Below are 20,791 nucleotides of genomic sequence, written 5' to 3'. Positions count from 1 at the left end.
ACCATGCTCCTTTGTTACACACTAATGCGACAGTCTTTAGCCTGACCTGATAGTCCTGCAGGTTAGTCAGGAGTTGAGGCACAAGTCTGTGTTCAGGCTAAGGCTTAAAGCTGTGGTTAATACCAGCAGTAGAGGTAGGAGAGGTGCAGTCAGTGACGGTCCACTGTGGTTCAAGAGAGCGAGGGTGGGGCTGGTTCCCTGGTTCAACTCACTCAATACGGGGGGATTCAGTCTGGCTGGAAGGGCACTCTGTGCCCCGACCTCAGCCCTGTCCTTGAGGACCTCATCGGTGACTGGCCCCTCCAGGGACTCATAACACTGGCACTTTAAGTCTCTCTTCCAGGTTGCCAGGGTCCAGCTGGTCCGTGACCTGCACCATCTCTAACTTCCTCTCTGTCATCAGAAAGTTGGGGGGCGGCAGGTGCAGGTAGGCAGAGCTCTTGTATTTGTGGCGCATGCAGTGGCCACGCCCCATGGCATAGGGAAACGGCTGTGGTCACGTTGATGGCATACGGGCCCAGAACCTCAAGCATGAATGTGGCTAGCTCTGAGCAGGCTGTCTGGGGGGAGACACAGACAGAGGGGAAATGTCATTCGCAAACCTCAGACACAGTTACATTAGTATGACTGACAATGTATGGAAGATTTAAGAGATCTGAGTCCTTGTCAATAGCGACCCGTCATTCAGGGCAGGTGGGGCAGAGCCCCACATTTTTAGCAATGCCTGTTTTGCATGTTATTTTGACATTAATACATGTCACATATCATTTTGCAAACCATGTCAAAAAAATTAAATATATCATTGAGTTTATAAAGCTCATTACAATCATGGTCTCTCTTGTTTTCTTGAATAAGGCAGCTCCAAAATGCAGGTGTTTCATCTAAGCTCAGTGCTTTCTTTGGTGGTGGGGCTAGCCAGCAGAAAATATGGAGCGTTGCGTCGTGATTGATTCAGTGTTTTGTCACTCATGGGGACACTACATCACTGCCAAGTCTAAGGGTATAGATTGAAAATTCAAGCCCCTTGGGTGCTGCCATTGAGATACATTAGAAGTGCCCATCCAAGAAGGCTCAAGGTCATTGGCCACAGATAGATTTACGTCAAATCACGTTATATATTGTCATTCATCGAATGATTTGAAGTTTCTAATTGCGTGAATAAGTGAATCAAGCAATTATTAACTCATTAACCTGGGGCACCATGGGAAAACTAGTTTTTATTGAGTTTCTATTTCCCAAATTAACTCAAAAAATATCCGAATATCGATTTTACAACAGCCGCTAATTAACCAGTTGCTTCTACCAATCTCGTTCTGAACGTCTTATAGCCCGTGAATCTGCACGGACCCGGGTCTCACCAATGAATTCGTACCACACCAATCTTAGTTTAATATTTATTTACTAAAAAGCTAAAATGATGATGAAAGATACACATAGACAAAACACATTATAGGCTATTGATTAAAACTTAGTACAACGGGCCAACACACTATGGCGCGTGTTACCAACAATGGGGATTTCAAAAGAGAGAGAAAAAAGAAAGTACACAAGTGAAATATACATTTGGGTGAATTTGTCAGCTACACTATTCTAACCCTAGCCTTGCCCCAAACTGCCACTCTTATGGGTCAGAATATAATGATGTAATTACGTGGGGATGCTCTCCGAGGATTCTCTGCGTAGGCCTTCAGCTGTTCAATGACGCACTACTCCTGCGCACCTCTCTGAGCGTCCTCCCGATGTGTGTCCTTTTTGGCTTAGGAGTCTGTTCCCTCACCCTTTGCTCTGGAAGGGGTCTTCTGAGGACAGACAGCTCTGTAGCTCAGAGTTCACAGCATAGGAATGAAACCCTTTAGATACCACAATTCGATGGGAGATGGAGACTAGGTGGTTCGACTTGAATTCACCCACTTAGACACAGCTACTCATCTGTAGCTTGGGTAGAAAAGGATTTCTTTGTCCTCAAACTTGCGTTGCATTCTGGGTTCGTTGACTTTTTAGACCTTGCTGCAGCTTGGGTCACGTAGTCTTCTAGTAAATTCTATACTCACAGGTTTTATACCCTTGGGTTAGGAGTGGGCGTAACCGCCTTTTAGGGCAATTCACTGGGAGTACCAAGTTAATGAGGCAAGGTCTAGATTTTATTCAAATCCAATTTTAGACAACTAACTTAACATTTCATCTTCCCCAAAACATTCTCTTTGATTTTGGATATTTTCCATACAACGTACAATGTATAAACATCAAACATCTACTAGGAAAACTTCATGTTACAATGTTTTCGTAATAACGTCATCTATTAACCTTTAATAACAAAACAAAAATGACATACATTTTCATATTCCATCTATTGTCATGACCACCATTGTGGCTGACATTAACCATTGTTCCAAAGTCCCTTTATTTCATGTTTAATGTTCTAAGGCTGGTTCTCCATAGTAACAGGACAAAGGAATTTGTCTGTGGCCTGAGATTTACCAGGGCCGTGAGGGGTCATAAAACCCCCACATCTTCAGACCCCTAGATCTCTCCTCTGTTGGGGTTGAGAGATAATCTGTAGGGTTGTGGTCTCCTGTAACCTGACCTGGTCAGGACAGTCATGACAATGTACAGTAGCTTTGGTTGGACTGATCTTGTCAACATCATACTTTCAAAATCTTAGCTAGCAGTTATCATCGTGAAGCAAGTCGACAATCTACTGGCAAATCCTTTTTAATCCTTGTCATATGAAGAGAAATTATAGATAAAATGTCTCGATGCTCATTGGCCATTGGACATAAACATTACACAACAAGTTGGAAATAGCAAATTCAACAATGAGTGGTTTGGAAGGAATCAGTGGCTAAATACAAGCTTGCAAAGCAATCACTAGCCTGCTATTCAGTGGAGTGGATGTGTGGTCCTAAGTCTAAGATTAAGGGGCTCCTTTCCTAGTTTAAAATGATAAACATTCAACATTGGCCATGCTGTCAATTAACCATGATTTGTGCCGCGGTCAAAATAACAAGTCGGAACTGCAAAATCTCAAAATCTGACTCGTAAGTTCAAGACAACTAGGAACTCAGGAAAAAACGAGCTACGACTGGGAAAATACGTTTTGAACTTTCATCCAACTCGGAATTGTAAATCCGGGTACTCGGGCCTCTTTCTAGAGCTACGACCTGAAAATCACTGACATCATCAAGATTCAACCTTTTTTTTCCCCCAGTTGTCTGGAAAGCACCATAAATCCAGAGAATGCCAGACTTCGATGGCAAAGTTTGATGACAAAATTTGCCCGTGAAGGACTGCCATGCTACCTTCCTGTTCAAGTGAGCACAGCACAACAAGGTGAGTCCAAAAATGTATTGTATGCTGCTGCATAAATGATGTCATATGCCAGGGAGATATGTATACTGTAGCTAAGAAAGTAATACTAAGTGTATGTTGTGTAGTTAGCTGTTAGTAGCCTATGTGCCTCACCCTAATAATTTGGTCTATTTTCACCTCTTAACTTCACCTACTGTTCTAACTTGGTGTGCACATGTAGCCTATAAACTGTGTTTGAGAAATGTCTGCTTATATGCCCCCTTTATTTATCCTACGGTTCTGACTTGGTGTACAGGGAGAACACTGTAATAACGGCCCATCTTCTGAATTATGTCGCTGTATATTTCAAAAGTGATGAACAAATAGTTGATATTGATGACGTCCTTCCTAGTTCACTCATTGTCTTAATCGAAATTACGGATTGCCTCTAATCAGCCTGTCGTTCCCTTATGCCATAGTTTGTAAATCTCAATTGTCAGTAGAAACCACTTTTTTTAAGCAAGTCAGCCATATCAGCTATGTTTTTCTAAAAGGCAGTAAATGGGGCTGAATGAACTGTTTCGCTGCCAGACAAGGCACCACTGATAGCCAGGTGTAGCAGTGGTAAGGTGTTGGAACTGCTGTTGGGACAGCTTTATGTAGGCACTGTTTGTCACCGTTATAGTGCTATTAATGTATTGGTTAGTGTTGTGTAGTGGCTTTGCTGGTATGCATCCCACATGTTATTTCTTTGCCCCACCAAGATTTACATGCTAAAATTGCCACTGGTCCTTGTAGAGAAGACACCTGGATTGTTCTCCCAGAGGATAACCCCTGCTACCCCCATTGCAGCACTCTAACCAATACCGTTGACCAAGTCCACCTGAGGGAACATCACACATTAGTTACAGACCCACCAGACAGAGAAACCACTATCAAAAATATGGTAACATCCACTTCCACCCAGCACTATCTCTCACCTCATACAGAAAAGAGTTAGTTGACGTATAGACACTATTGACTAATAGGAACACAGGAAGGTCGTAGGCGGTCTCAGCCAAGCCTGTCACTCTCAGTGCCTCTCGGATCTGATTAGATGTGTACAGTCTGGCCCTTGAAATCCCGCCCTGCTGCTTCTCTAGCGTAAGGGCAAGGTAGAGGGCTGAGCAGCGTTTCCATAGCAATAGCGGCACGTCGTTCAACGCCATTTCAGCAGCGGGACAGCGGCCCGTGTAATTGGATATCGACTGGGTGGGCCAGAGTTGTAGTAGTTGGGGTACTAGGACACGCCCCACAGAGCCTTGGGGCGGAGCCTCATCTCCTACAGTGTCTCCATAAGGATGGACTGGGCCGCCATCTCAAAGTCCACCTGAGGGACGGGATGACATCATTATTATGAGACAACTGGCATAGTGAATAGCATCTATAACATCTGTTTATCCTATTACTATAAACTGGCACTGTCGTGATGAGGATCTTACCTGAGACCACTTCTCCACCTCCTCTGTGGTCCAGTTAGGAAAGAATGTCCTCAGTAGAGCGCTCCAGGTAGATGCCCTGTTTCTCACGGTTCCTTCCCCACTGCTGGGAAAACTGTCCCCAACCCAGTACCCCCATTCCCTGGTACCCCGGAGAGGGTAGCGCGGCCGCGAGGTCCTCCTGTGTATTCTGGAGGTGTCCTTCCAGTCTGAGGTGTTGGGCAAGGCCTCCGTTCACAGGCTGGTCTTGGTCAGTGTAATAAGGGTACTTCCCCAGAGTGTCCTCAGAACTCAGGACGTCCAGAACCCGCCTTGTTGGCTACTCCCCATAGTACTATGAAAGGCTGCCCTGGTGACAGAGAGATGCGGGCAGGCTTTGTGGGGCCACCAAGGCAGCGGGAGGTGAGGAACATCAAGAGGAGGATTGGTAGGAGGGCACTGTGTGGCCCAGTGTTAAACCCTGCCTGGTCCACGAGCTCAGTCCACGCCATGGAGCTGCCTGCTGCCTCTGTGTCTCACCACGGTTCCAGGTCCTCACAACCAACCATAGCCCTGGGAACACAACACTGAAAGACCCTCACCTCAGCAGTCAACATGTGGAGGCAACACATTGCTACAGTATGTAAAGTTAACAAATGACATGTATATTCATTGAATGATAGTCAACAATAACAATTTAATCACCAAAAACCTGACGTCAACAAACAAATGACATTGCCAGGCTGCCCCAATCACTCCTAGGGCTCTATTCAGTCTGTATCACTGAAGCGTTAGGGTAAAGAGCCGACATAGGCATATTTTACTGTGAATGCTGTCTCCTCTAACGCAGGAACATTGCCTTTACATTTCAATCACGCTGTAATGCTGAACTTCCGCGATATGGATTGAATAGAGCTCCTAGTCATCCCCATGTCGCCACCAGTCAGTATTTAAACCTTTCTCATTGACTGGCGAGATTCTTATGCAATCTTATTTGGGCCTCCAATAGTACAGGCCTGAAACAACAAAGGAAAAGATGATTGATGAGGTGTGTGTGTGTGTCAGCGGCAGCACCAGCAGATGAGACGTAGACTAGAGGAAGAGGATGCCTCAGAAAGGCAATTACCAAGAGTTAATTACCAAGAGTTAATTTGATTCATTAGTGCCGCCCACATTGGCCAGAGATGCCGCTCAGGAATACTACTCAGTAGTGCAGCAGAGGGAGCCATGCCAAAGACAACTACAAAAAACCAACAGGCTTTTTGTTATACTACACTATGATTTTTGATCACTACCGTTATAGCCCTGTGAAAGACAGTAAATCCATAATACCGGACATTTTTAAGAATCTGTCCTATTTTGGGTAAAGCTCTAATCTTTTAACAGTAATCTGCTTTTGTTTGTTTTACTGATCAGGAGTGAAGGGGAGGGTACACCACCAAGCAGGTGAACATGTAGGATTCAATGTCAAACCTAAAGGATTAACTACCTCGGTCTAAGAAATCAGTCAAAGAAATCAGTCAACCGATATCATGGACAAGAACCCATTGTGCTGTTGGTGGGGTGGCAGGTAGCCTCATAGCTGCGGAAAGTAGGGGACCCCCCCAATCGAAAACAGTGGGGTAAATTACTTAAGTAAAAATATTTGAAAGTATTACTTAAGTTGTTTTTTTGGGGTATCTGTAATTTACTTTACTATTTATATTTTGACAACTTTTATTTTACTACATTCCTAAACAAAATATTGTACTTTTTACTCTTTTTGACACATTTAATCATGCACTCATACAGTATACTCTAATCCAAGTCACTCCCTGTCTGGAAAAAGTACAACAAATACTACAGTGCCATAGCCTAAGAAATCCCCCCACTAAACTTAAGAATCAGACTCTAAACTTAAGAATCGACCTCTAAACTTGGCAACATAATCTTTATTTGGATTTCTTTAAAAAACGTATCCTGCTCTTTCTGTGGAACTTTAATGTGGAAGAGGACTGGAAAATGTTGCCATCATTGAAAAAGACAAATTTACTGAATGAGGCAATGTCTCATCCTTCCTAGAATTTGTCTGAAAAGCTAAAAGACAGAAAGAAGTGTGTCGTACATATGTCTGTACTTTTGTCTTTTTCATTTCCCTCATGTTTCTTACTTTCTCTATGCTTTTCCCCAGTATCCATGTTCCTTAGTCAGCAGCTCTGTATTTTGTTTTCAATCTATCAATATTTTCTACAGTTTCATATGTCTATTTGGGCCTGAACATCAGCATAGAATCCTAATGGTGATTTAAAATATGTACTAAAAGTAATATAGGTTGGTTTGAGAATCACTAAGCAATAGTGGTGGTAAAAGTGCTTGTTTTCCCTGCTACAATCATAGAGATCATTGTATATTTATGTCTACGATTGCTTTTCTATGTGTGTGTCTGTGTGTGTGTTTGCGTGTGTCCATTCGCCCATGTGTGGATTGGCGGATAAGATATTCCTGGCCGGTTGAAAGACCTGAGATTATGAGGGATCTGAGATGAATCCTGCACTCTGGTGCCCATCACCATGGAAACAGATCAGGTGGTTTGGGTGACCTACAGGACAGGTGGGTGTGGTGTTGAATGATCTGTGTGCAAAGCACTGGTGGTTGACTGGGGTACTGGCAGGTCGCAGGTCAGCTGGCTGGGTGGCAGCAGGTTTTTAGGTCAGGTGGTGGTGGCACGCCTTCAGGACGGCTCGCAGTTGGATGCATTGCTTCTAAAGTTGTATGTATAAGGTGGTGGTTGGGTAGAGATAAGACGAGAGTAGGTCCCTCTTTTACACTGTTTCATAGGATATATATTTTGTAGAATATATTCTGTTCACACTTACAGCTTCAGCAACCTTGGGTTGGTGATTGGGGGAGGTCAGGTTCATGGGTTGGTTACGGTGTCGGTTTGACTTTAACTCCAGAAGCTTTCTGCAGTTGTATCCCTCAAGTAAAGCATCTCATGTCAAAACAGACGCTTCCGGCCCTGCGGCTGAAACTGTACTCCTCTCATGTAGTGCGTTTTATACTCAGAGACTAAATTAAATATATATACTATATATGCAAAAGTATGTGGACACCCCATCAAATTAGTGGATCTGGCTATTTCAGCCTCACACGTTGCTGATAGGAGTATAAATCGAAACAAGACAAGACAAAACCAATGGAAAATTAAAAGTGGATCGGCGATGGCTTGAAGGTGGGTGACTTCGACCGATATACGCAGCCCGAACAAGGAGAGGGGCCAACTTCAGCGGAAGTCGTGACATTCACACATCCCTAGTCGAAGGTAGTCACTAGTTACCACCACCACAATGTTCCCATTTCTACAATCTCTCTTCTTTAAATGTTATTTTAAATCTAACTCTAACCTTAACCACACTGCTAACTTTTTGCCTAACCATAACCTTAAATTAATGTTAAAATTAGTTTTTCAATCAATTTTACAATAAGCCTATAGTCAATTTCGACTTTGTGGTTTTGGTAACTAGTGGAAAGCCTAATTGAATCCGAACTCTTCATTGCGACAACGCTGAAACATCAATTCCTGGGCGAGACAGTGCCACATTTTCATTTGTGCCGAAATCAAAACAGAAATGTGACAAAAACAAAAATGTAACATTACAATTGTTTTACACAAAAAAAACATCTGATTAGTCAAGTATTTAATCAGTCGTCTTACTCGTGAAGGGGGTGATGACGCAATCTTTGCAAGAGAGATTGGTACTCAACTCGCGGCTCAGTCATTTCAATCAGGGTAATTACCCTGTAGTTAGCACAGGGAACAGCGCGAGCAGAGACGCCGTCATCACGTCATCCAAAAACATGGTAGACATTGACTCTGAGTGATGAAAAAATTAAAGTCCTCAGCAACAATTATTTGAATAATTGAATGGATGTTTTGTGCACAAAAGTGGTGACTAAAGTATCTTATTAGGAATTTTCATATCTGACATCTCTATGTGGCCATCTATGGAAACTGTCTTTCTGGGCCGGGTGTCAGTTAAACTGCAGTACCCAAGCAAAACTGTAGGAGCAGTGGAAACAGTGCTTCTCGACCAGAACCCTGAGCTGTAGGAGCAGTGGAAACAGTGCTTCTCGACCAGAACCCTGGCCCTGGAGCAGTGGAAACAGTGCTTCTCGACCAGAACCCTGGACTGTAGGAGCAGTGTAAACAGTGCTTCTCGACCAGAACCCTGGCACAGGAGCAGTGGAAACAGTGCTTCTCGACCAGAACCCTGAACTGTAGGAGCAGTGGAAACAGTGCTTCTCGACCAGAACCCTAGCCCTGGAGCAGTGGAAACAGTGCTTCTCGACAAGAACCCTGGCCCTGGAGCAGTGGAAACAGTGCTTCTCGACCAGAACCCTGGCGCTGGAGCAGTGGAAACAGTGCTTCTCGATGAGAACCCTGGCCCCGGAGCAGTGGAAACAGTGCTTCTCGATGAGAACCCTGGCCCTGGAGCAGTGGAAACAGTGCTTCTCGACCAAAACCCTCGCCCTGGAGCAGTGGAAACAGTGCTTCTCGACCAGAACCCTGAACTGTAGGAGAGTGGAAAAAGTACTTCTAGATCAGAACCCTGGCCCTGGAGCAGTGGAAACAGTGCTTCTCGATGAGAACACTGGCCCCGGAGCAGTGGAAACAGTGCTTCTCGATGAGAACCCTGGCCCTGGAGCAGTGGAAACAGTGCTTCTCGACCAGAACCCTGAACTGTAGGAGCAGTGGAAACAGTGCTTCTCGACCAAAACCCTCGCCCTGGAGCAGTGGAAACAGTGCTTCTCGACCAGAACCCTGAACTGTAGGAGAGTGGAAAAAGTACTTCTAGATCAGAACCCTGGCCCTGGAGCAGTGGAAACAGTGCTTCTCGACCAGAGCCCTGAATTGTAGGAGCAGTGTAAACAGTGCTTCTCGACCAGAACCCTGGTCCTGGAGCAGTGGAAACAGTGCTTCTCGACCAGAACCCTGAACTGTAGGAGCAGTGGAAACAGTATTTCTCGACCAGAACTCTGGTCCTGGAGCAGTGGAAACAGTGCTTCTCGACCAGAACCCTGACCCTGGAGCAGTGGAAACAGTGGTTCGCGACCAGAACCTTGGCCCTGGAGCAGTGGAAACAGTGCTTCTCGACCAGAACCCTGAACTGTAGGAGCAGTGGAAACAGTGCTTCTCGACCAGAACCCTGTCCCTGGAGCAGTGGAAACAGTGCTTCTCGACCAGAACCCTGGACTGTAGGAGCAGTGGAAACAGTGCTTCTCGACCAGAACCCTGGACTGTAGAAACAGTACTTCTCGACCAGAAACCTGAACTATAGGAGCAGTGGAAAAAGTGATTCTCGACCAGAACCCTGGCCCTGGAGCAGTGGAAACAGTGATTCTCGAACAGAACCCTGAACTGTAAGAGCAGTGGAAACAGTGCTTCTCGACCAGAACCCTGGCCCTGGAGCAGTGGAAACAGTGCTTCTCGACCAGAACCCTGGTCCTGGAGCAGTGGAAACAGTGCTTCTCGACCAGAACCCTGAACTGTAGGAGCAGTGGAAACAGTGCTTCTCGACCAGAACCCTGTCCCTGGAGCAGTGGAAACAGTGATTCTCGAACAGAACCCTGAACTGTAAGAGCAGTGGAAACAGTGCTTCTCGACCAGAACCCTGGCCCTGGAGCAGTGGAAACAGTACTTCTCGACCAGAACCCTGGCCCTGGAGCAGTGGAAACAGTACTTCTCGACCAGAACCCTGGCCCTGGAGCAGTGGAAACAGTGCTTCTCGACCAGAACCCTGGCCCTGGAGCAGTGGAAACAGTGCTTCTCGACCAGAACCCTGGCCCTGGAGCAGTGGAAACAGTACTTCTCGACCAGAACCCTGGCCCTGGAGCAGTGGAAACAGTGCTTCTCGACCAGAACCCTGGCCCTGGAGCAGTGGAAACAGTGCTTCTCGACCAGAACCCTGGCCCTGGAGCAGTGGAAACAGTGCTTCTCGACCAGAACCCTGTCCCTGGAGCAGTGGAAACAGTTCTTCTCGACCAGAACCCTGGCCCTGGAGCAGTGGAAACAGTGCTTCTCGACCAGAACCCTGGCCCTGGAGCAGTGGAAACAGTACTTCTCGACCAGAACCCTGGCCCTGGAGCAGTGGGAACAGTACTTCTCGACCAGAACCCTGGCCCTGGAGCAGTGGAAACAGTTCTTCTCGACCAGAACCCTGGCCCTGGAGCAGTGGAAACAGTGCTTCTCGACCAGAACCCTGGCCCTGGAGCAGTGGAAACAGTGCTTCTCGACCAGAACCCTGGTCCTGGTGCAGTGGAAACAGTGCTTCTCGACCAGAACCCTGAACTGTAGGAGCAGTGGAAACAGTATTTCTCGACCAGAACTCTGGTCCTGGAGCAGTGGAAACAGTGCTTCTCGACCAGAACCCTGACCCTGGACCAGTGGAAACAGTGGTTCGCGACCAGAACCCTGGCCCTGGAGCAGTGGAAACAGTGCTCCTCGACCAGAACCCTGGCCCTGGAGCAGTGGAAACAGTGCTTCTCGACCAGAACCCTTAACTGTAGGAGCAGTGGAAACAGTGCTTCTCGACCAGAACCCTGTCCCTGGAGCAGTGGAAACAGTGCTTCTCGACCAGAACCCTGGACTGTAGGAGCAGTGGAAACAGTGCTTCTCGACCAGAACCCTGGACTGTAGAAACAGTACTTCTCGACCAGAAACCTGAACTATAGGAGCAGTGGAAACAGTGATTCTCGACCAGAACCCTGGCCCTGGAGCAGTGGAAACAGTGATTCTCGAACAGAACCCTGAACTGTAAGAGCAGTGGAAACAGTGCTTCTCGACCAGAACCCTGGCCCTGGAGCAGTGGAAACAGTGCTTCTCGACCAGAACCCTGGTCCTGGAGCAGTGGAAACAGTACTTCTCGACCAGAACCCTGGCCCTGGAGCAGTGGAAACAGTACTTCTCGACCAGAACCCTGGCCTTGGAGCAGTGGAAACAAGACTTCTTGACCAGAACCCTGGCCCTGGAGCAGTGGAAACAGTGCTTCTCGACCAGAACCCTGGCCCTGGAGCAGTGGAAACAGTACTTCTCGACCAGAACCCTGGCCCTGGAGCAGTGGAAACAGTGCTTCTCGACCAGAACCCTGGCCCTGGAGCAGTGGAAACAGTGCTTCTCGACCAGAACCCTGGCCCTGGAGCAGTGGAAACAGTACTTCTCGACCAGAACCCTGGCCCCGGAGCAGTGGAAACAGTGCTTCTCGACCAGAACCCTGGCCCCGGAGCAGTGGAAACAGTGCTTCTCGACCAGAACCCTGGCCTGTGGAGCAGTGGAAACAGTGCCTTGGAGCAGTGGAAACAGTACTTCTCGACCAGAACCCTGGCCCTGGAGCAGTGGAAACAGTACTTCTCGACCAGAACCCTGGCCCTGGAGCAGTGGAAACAGTGCTTCTCGACCAGAACCCTGGCCCTGGAGCAGTGGAAACAGTACTTCTCGACCAGAACCCTGGTCCTGGAGCAGTGGAAACAGTGCTTCTCGACCAGAACCCTGGTCCTGGAGCAGTGGAAACAGTGCTTCTCGACCAGAACCCTGGCCCTGGAGCAGTGGAAACAGTGCTTCTCGACCAGAACCCTGGCCCTGGAGCAGTGGAAACATTGCTTCTCGACCAGAACCCTGGCCTTGGAGCAGTGGAAACAGTGCTTCTCGACCAGAACCCTGGCCCTGGAGCAGTGGAAACAGTACTTCTCGACCAGAACCCTGGCCCTGGAGCAGTGGAAACAGTGCTTCTCGACCAGAACCCTGGCCCTGGAGCAGTGGAAACAGTACTTCTCGACCAGAACTTTGCCCCTGGAGCAGTGGAAACAGTGCTTCTCGACCAGAACCCTGGCCCTGGAGCAGTGGAAACAGTGCTTCTCGACCAGAATCCTGGCCCTGGAGCAGTGGAAACAGTGCTTCTCGACCAGAACCCTGGCCCTGGAGCAGTGGAAACAGTACTTCTCGACCAGAACCCTGTCCCTGGAGCAGTGGAAACAGTGCTTCTCGACCAGAACCCTGGCCCTGGAGCAGTGGAAACAGTGCTTCTCGACCAGAACCCTGGCCCTGGATCAGAGAAGTACGGAAGTCCAGCAAGGAATAAAAAAAGTATTCACTCGTTGTGTCGATCATCCTTTATTTATCTCATATGATCACGACATAACAAAAGTTTTGTTGAGATTTTTTCTGTTGTTGTAACAAGAACCCACGAGAGAAGTCACACATCCACCTTTGTGGGTGGTGGACAACAAATATTCCCTATGTACCACATTCTAGGCCAAGATTTACACTTTTGCCCTCCTCAAGCACTATCACAAGCCAAAAGACAGACACTCTCGGCCAATCAGCCAACCATCTTTTACAACTCACGTGTTACGGGGGATTTTTAGCTAGTCTTTCAGGTGCCAGGGAAGTGAATTCCAGGACAAGAGGGGGGGTTCGGGCTATGCCATCAATAGCGCAAGGCCATTTAAACACGTTTTCTGGACAATGTATCAGACTGAAGGGCTCATGACATGTTGAGAACTTGAAGCATACTGTGAAATTTCTCTTCTGATGTCTTTAAAATGGGTATAATCTGTATTTGCTGTAACATGAAATGTGGATATTTCACCCCAGGCATGTTTTGAACCTACAGGCGGCATATTTCATCCTAAGGACTGTTGAACTGTTTTCTGTACAATAGGACATGTTGTAGACACTTATGAGGAAATGTCAGGTTTGTGTCAATGGACAGGAATGTGCTGGATTCTCAGAATCAACTGGGTGATCCCTGTGACACGCTGTCTGGCCTAATCAGCCCGCCCTCCGTGAGTATCCGTAGAAACTACAGGACTTGCTATCAGACCAGTTGAACAGAGTGATCCATACCTCCTTTGAAGCCAAACACCTAATGACGAAAACATATTCTATTCAGACCGAAGCAATCATCCCAGAAGTGGCCCTGCGGAACACCCAGTGGTCTCATTTTAAACAAAGGAACTAAATTCACCATCCATCCCGCCTGTGATCAGAGAAAGAATTAGCTGCACGGAAACAACTCTAATGGACTTTACTTTCCTGGACTGAGTACTGACAGAGAGAGAAGTGGGTATTGCTGCTTGGGCTGTGAATTATTTAGGCCTGCTGGCCTCAGCACTGCTGTCGAGAGAGACTTGGACAACCATCCATCCCTGCTCCATCCCATCCTAATCGGAATCCAACTGGGCAGGCAACACTGAAATACAATATATCCCTGTTATATTCTTCATCTCCTCTGAAAGTGGCATTGTGTGTAAAGTGGTGGAAGTTATAAGAGTATTGTAAGACGGTTTAAAGTTTAATTTACAAACCCATGATCAATACTGTCTCAGCACTCTCCACATCGGAGGCTAATTGGTAGCCTCGTTCATGTCTTTTCCTGGTTGGAGCGCTCTAGAGTTTCACGGTTGTGAATGCCTAAATTGACGAAGTCCTCACATTTTCTCTTTCAATGAATAAGATCATGTCATTCTCAAAAGTCTTGTGAACGTTCTGTTGTATTTGCCTGAGTTGAGTACGGAAACCAGTTATACTGTGGAGACTCTCACCTCAATAACTGTGTTGTACCCCATTGTACCCTGTTTTATAACATGTCTTTAACAACCTTGTGTCAGGATTTGGCCAGGGTTGTTCCGGGTTTTTGTCAGTAGATGTCCCCATTGTGCTTTTTGTCCCTATGTTTTTCCCTTGATCCCCATTATTATTTGCACCTGTGTCTCGTTTCCCCTGATTGTATTTAAACCCTTTGTTTCCCTCAGTTCTGTGCTCTGTGTTTGTATGTTAGCACCCTGCCCTAGTGTTCTGTGTGCTCTTGTCGATTCCGGGTGAAGTTCTTGTGGTATTCTGTTTTTTGTTTTTGTTTATTTTTGGTGAGTTTCTTTTGAGGTCTTTTTGTGTTTTTTCCTACCACCTTTTGGATTTGCCATTTTTTTGTTTTTTAGGATTTTTTTCTTTATTAAATACACCGTCTTAAGTACTGCTGTGTCTGCCTCATCTTCTGGGTTCTGCTGTCTATTCGTGGCTCAGTTGGTTAAGTGACTGTTTCTCACTCCGGAGACCCAGGTTCGAAACCGGGTCCTGACAGAAACACAGAGCCAAAAATGAACCCAGAGGCAGCCAGTTCCCAGGACCTTTTTGCCACGCTGTCCCACCACCAGGAGACTGTCCAACGCCACGAAGCCGCCCTGGTTCAGCAAGAGGCCTTAATGGCTAGACATTCTCATCTTCTGTCGGAGATGCTAACTTCCATTAAGCAAATATCTGATCGACTTACCCCGGCAACAGTTTCCGTCCCAGTACCTCAGGTTCACGTACCCATGGCAGTTAACCCCCTGGCTGAACCTCGTCTTCCACCTCCCCAACGGTTCTCAGGTGATCCAAGTGCTTGTAAAGGCTTTCTCACTCAATGTTCTCTCTCCTTTGAGCTGCAACCCTCGTCGTTTCCCACCGACCGGTCTAAGATCGCATATATCATCACCCTGCTGTCGGAAAAAGCCCTGGCCTGGGCTACTGCTGTGTGGGATGCCCATAGTTCCTGCTGTGCCAGCTACTCTGCCTTTGCTGAGGAATTCAAACGAGTGTTTCAAGGCCCAAGCAGTGGTTCTGACTCAGCCAAACAGCTCCTGACTCTCCATCAAGGTTGGCGCAGCGTGACGGACTATGCCATCCAGTTCCGCACGGTGGCAGCAGCGAGTGGCTGGAACAACGAGGCGCTCACGGTGTGCTTTCTGAAAGGCCTTTCCGACACTATCCAAGATGAACTGGCCACTCGGGAACCACCGGACAATCTCGAGTCCCTGATCAAGTTGGCCTCACGCATTGACCAGCGTCTGAGAGAGAGAGAACTCAACCGTAGACCTCTAGCTCCTATCAGTCCCAGCTCCGAGTCCCCACCTTTATCATCGCTGGCTCCACCGGTACCCATGCAGATTGGACGCATCTCCCAGGCTGAGAGAGACCGCCGGATGAGGGAGCGACGCTGTCTATATTGCGGCAAACCGGGCCATTTCCGTTCCACGTGTCCCGGGCTCCAGGGAAACGCTCTGTCCCGTACAGACCGGGGGAACTGTAACGGGAAACATAACCTCCTCCCATCCGTCCAACTCCCGTCTGCTCATTCCAGTCACCCTCTCCTGGGACAACCACAAGCTTCACCTTCAAGCCTTGGTAGACTCTGGAGCCGCAGGTAACTTCATGGATGGTGTCTGGGCGAAGGAGAATGGCGTTCCCTCTGAACCTCTAAGTGACCCCATGAGGGTTACTACATTGGATGGAAGCCCTTTGGGATCTGGACTTGTCACTCATGTCACTACCTCCTTGAGACTTTCAGTTTCACAACACCAGGAATTGATGAACTTTCATTTGATCTCCTGTTCCGAGTTCCCTCTCGTCCTTGGATACCCCTGGCTTCACAGCCATAACCCTCACATCGACTGGTCTGTGGGCACTATCAAGCAGTGGGGTCCTACGTGCCAAGCTACTTGTATTTTCCAGAATTCCCCGAGTTCTATTCCCGAGTCTTTAGAATCCATCGACCTGACCCGAGTTCCCGAGTGTTACCATGACCTCAAACTGGTGTTTAGCAAACAGAGGGCCACCATGCTACCACCCCATAGACCTTACGATTGTCCCATCGACCTGTTTCCGGGCACTTGCCCCCCAGGGGTCGGATCTTTTCCCTATCTCCACCCGAACGAGCTGCTATGGATACCTACATCAAGGACGCTCTGGAAGCAGGCCTCATGCGTCCATCCACCTCCCCGGCGGGAGCAGGGTTTTTCTTTGTGGCCAAGAAAGACGGTGGATTACGTCCTTGCATCGACTACCGGGGACTCAATGACATAACCGTCCGTAACCGTTACCCGCTACCCCTTATGGCCACAGCCTTCGAGCTGCTCCAGGAAGCAGTTGTTTTCACTAAGCTTGACCTGCGGAACGCATACCATCTTGTGCGGATCAGACCTGGTGACGAGTGGAAGACCGCTTTCAACACGCCTACTGGTCACTATGAATACTTGGTGATGCCCTTCGGCCTGACCAACGCCCCAGCGGTGTTCCAAGCGCTCATAAACGATGTGCTTAGGGATATGCTTAACATATTTGTGTTCGTTTACTTGGATGACATCCTCATCTTTTCGAGCTCCCTTCAAGAACACACTAAGCATGTCAGACAAGTACTCAAACGCCTCCTGGACAGCCATCTGTACGTTAAGCCGGAAAAATGTGAATTCCATTCATCCCGAGTACAATTCCTGGGATTTGTAGTGGAACCCGGTCGAGTCCAAATGGACCCTAGGAAGGTAGGGGCGGTAGCGGATTGGCCCACCCCCAAATCCGTTAAGGATGTTCAGCGTTTCCTGGGCTTCACAAACTTTTACCGCAAGTTCATCAAGAACTTCAGTTTGGTGGCAGCTCCTCTCTCAGCTTTAACCAAAGGTGGCAATGCAAGGTTTTTGTGGGGAAGAGAAGCTGAGACGGCCTTCCAAGGACTCAAGCAGCGCGTCCTCTCTGCTCCCATCCTGATACTACCGACTACGGATGAACCATTTGTGGTGGAGGTAGACGCATCAGAGGTTGGTGTTGGAGCTGTCCTGTCTCAGAGGGTGAAGACAAGAAGCTTCATCCGTGCGCTTTCTTCTCACACCGGCTTACCCCGACTGAGAGGAACTACGATGTGGGGGATCGTGAACTCCTAGCGGTTAAGATGGCATTGAAGGAATGGAGACACTGGCTCGAGGGGGCTTCTCACCCGTTTCAAGTGCTTACGGACCACAAAAATCTGGAGTATATCCAGCAGGCGAAGCGATTGAACTCTAGACAAGCTAGATGGTCTCTTTTCTTCAATCGATTCCAGTTTATCCTCACCTATCGGCCCGGGTCGAAGAATCTCAAACCGGATGCCCTGTCCCGAGTCTACGCTCCTGCCATTCGAGATGACACGGACATGCCTGTCCTTCCTGCTGCTAAGATTGTGGCTCCGATCTCGTGGCAAGTTGAGGATACCGTGAGACGTGCTCAAGCTAGCGAACCGGACCCTAAAGGAGGCCCTGCCAATCGGTTGTTTGTCCCCAAGGCAGTGAGGACTCAGGTCCTTCTGTGGGGGCACTCCTCTCGCCTCACCTGTCATCCGGGCGTAGGTCGCACCTTGGAGTTCATCCAGCGTAAGTTCTGGTGGCCTACCATAAGAGAAGACGTTGCCACTTTCGTCAATGCCTGCCCCGTGTGCTGCCAGGGCAAATCTTCTCACCTCCGCCCTCAAGGACTCCTTCACCCTTTACCTGTTCCCCACAGACCCTGGTCCCATATCTCATTGGACTTTATTACTGGACTTCCTCCATCCCATGGCAATACTACTATCCTAGTCATAATCGACAGGTTTTCAAAGGCGGCCAGGTTCGTCCCTCTGACTAAGTTACCTTCTGCCAAGGAAACGGCTGAGTTGGTAATTAATCATGTGTTCCGAGTCTTCGGCATTCCTCAAGATGTGGTTTCTGACAGAGGTCCCCAGTTCGCCTCAAGGTTTTGGAAGGCCTTCTGCCAACTCATGGGGGCTTCTGCCAGTCTATCTTCAGGGTACCATCCGGAGTCCAACGGCCAAACAGAGAGGATGAATCAAGAGCTGGAAACCACCCTCCGATGTATGACTCGTGACAACCCGTCCACATGGTCATCCTTTATTGTTTGGGCCGAATACGCGCACAACACCTTGCGCTCCTCCTCCACTGGTATGTCCCCGCACGAGTGTCAGTTTGGCTATGCTCCTCCATTGTTCCCGGACCAGGAGGCAGAAGTCAGAGTGCCTTCAGCCTTGAGGTTCGTCAGACGCTGTCGGCTTATGTGGAGGAAGACCCGTCTTAATCTGATGCGTTCCTCACAGAGGTATCAACAACAAGCCAACAGACGTCGCCGTCCCGGGCCTACCCTGCGCCCCGGCCAGAGAGTCTGGCTTTCCACAAGAGACTTACCTCTACGGGTGGAGTCTCGCAAGCTGTCCCAAAAATACATCGGTCCCTTCAAGGTTGCCAGGAGAGTTAACCCAGTTTCTTATCGCCTACACTTACCCAGATCCCTTAAGATTAATCCCACATTTCATGTGTCATTGTTAAAACCTGTTGTTTTTTCTCCCCTTGTCCCGGCAGACAGACCTCCCCCTCCGCCTCGTGTCATTGGAGGCCAGCCGGCTTATACCGTCCACCGGATACTGGATTCCCGCCGGGTGCAGCGGTCCTGGCAGTATCTGGTGGACTGGGAAGGCTACGGTCCTGAGGAGCGCTCCTGGGTTCCTGCCAAAGACATCCTGGACCCTGACCTCATTCGTCAGTTCAGGGTCCTCCACCCTGAGAGAGCTGGTAGGAACGTCAGGAGCCGTTCCTAGGGGGGGGATTCTGTCAGGATTTGGCCAGGGTTGTTCCGGGTTTTTGTCAGTAGATGTCCCCATTGTGCTTTTTGTCCCTATGTTTTTCCCTTGATCCCCATTATTATTTGCACCTGTGTCTCGTTTCCCCTGATTGTATTTAAACCCTTTGTTTCCCTCAGTTCTGTGCTCTGTGTTTGTATGTTAGCACCCTGCCCTAGTGTTCTGTGTGCTCTTGTCGATTCCGGGTGAAGTTCTTGTGGTATTCTGTTTTTTGTTTTTGTTTATTTTTGGTGAGTTTCTTTTGAGGTCTTTTTGTGTTTTTTCCTACCACCTTTTGGATTTGCCATTTTTTTGTTTTTTAGGATTTTTTTCTTTATTAAATACACCGTCTTAAGTACTGCTGTGTCTGCCTCATCTTCTGGGTTCTGCTGTCTATTCGTGGCTCAGTTGGTTAAGTGACTGTTTCTCACTCCGGAGACCCAGGTTCGAAACCGGGTCCTGACACCTTGTTTTCCAACTTATTAAGTCTAGTAAATAAAACTTTAAATTAATTATTTGTGGCACTGAGTTAATTTGCAAGCGTTTGGGCTGATATGTCAGGATTCTGCCTTGTAGGCTCTCTGCAAGGAGCCTTACATATGAAACAGCTTACAAAGCAGCGTCTGGATTTATCAGCTTCTGAGGCTGCTATTGAAATTGATCAGCCTGTCAGGAATGGAGCTCACCCACTCTGTAAATGTAAATATTATCTATAAAACATGAAGTGCCCCTTACAATTATACACATATCAGTTATGAAAGCTAACAACCAGCATAGATAACAAGCTAGCTAGATATCTATCTAACTAACAAAACTACCTAACTTGCTCACTCGCTCAAAAGACTAGCCAAGTTCGGTGCATTGTTGATTGCATGTGATTGGCTGTGGTCTGGTAGGTAGCACAAAGCCTGGGAGACAATGTTGCCTGTCAGGCATCATTCAGAGTTTAAATTCCCCACAAGCTCTTAGTTCAAGGTAAGGGGTGTTTAGCTTGCTAACATTCTAATTTATAAACTGATAATAAGCTCCAAACACTAATGAAAGCATGATGTTTGCATGAAATGTACCATCCCATAGTGTAAGTAAGTAAGAAGCCTTGGCTTCTTGCGAGCCGGAATGGCTCATAGGGCAGGACCCTATCTCCTGCTTCTGTAGCGTGGGGCACTGTAACCAACTTCATATAGCCACCCAGAAGAAAGGCACATGGACGCCCACACTCCAGGTTGTCTGGGTTTTTATCTGCAGTAAAAGATATCAAACGATAATGACAGGCATTGACAGGACAGTCACAGCCACACGTTCACTGCTCTCAGAATATCTTTCTCAGACTCTATGCACAAAGTGATCATTTAGTATAAATGTGTTGTGCTTAGAAAATAACCAAAATAAAGTAAAGCATTCCTGCAGTAGAAGATATCAAACAGTGATGACAGGAATTGAGAGGACGGTCACAGCCACACGTTCACTGGTTAGGTAAGACACAAGATATTTCTTTGAACGCAACAACAGTAATAATGCATGTCCTTTTTATATAAACCTTTTAAGGTAGTAAGAAAATGCATTCATTTAATATTTCTAGAAATCACCTGCTAGCAATAGCTAGAGTGACATTACAGTGCA

At 47.7% G+C, this 20,791-nt stretch overlaps 1 pseudogene; it reads right to left on the bottom strand.

Annotated features, from left to right (window-relative positions):
• Nucleotides 1-66: 66 nt before the first annotated feature.
• LOC135527440 (hyaluronidase-1-like) lies at nucleotides 67-5,257 on the bottom strand (annotated as a pseudogene).
• Nucleotides 5,258-20,791: the final 15,534 nt, after the last annotated feature.

This window comes from Oncorhynchus masou, chromosome 33 (assembly GCF_036934945.1).
Source record: "Oncorhynchus masou masou isolate Uvic2021 chromosome 33, UVic_Omas_1.1, whole genome shotgun sequence".
NCBI lineage: Eukaryota > Metazoa > Chordata > Actinopteri > Salmoniformes > Salmonidae > Oncorhynchus > Oncorhynchus masou.
This window is presented reverse-complemented; position numbering and strand designations above follow the sequence as displayed.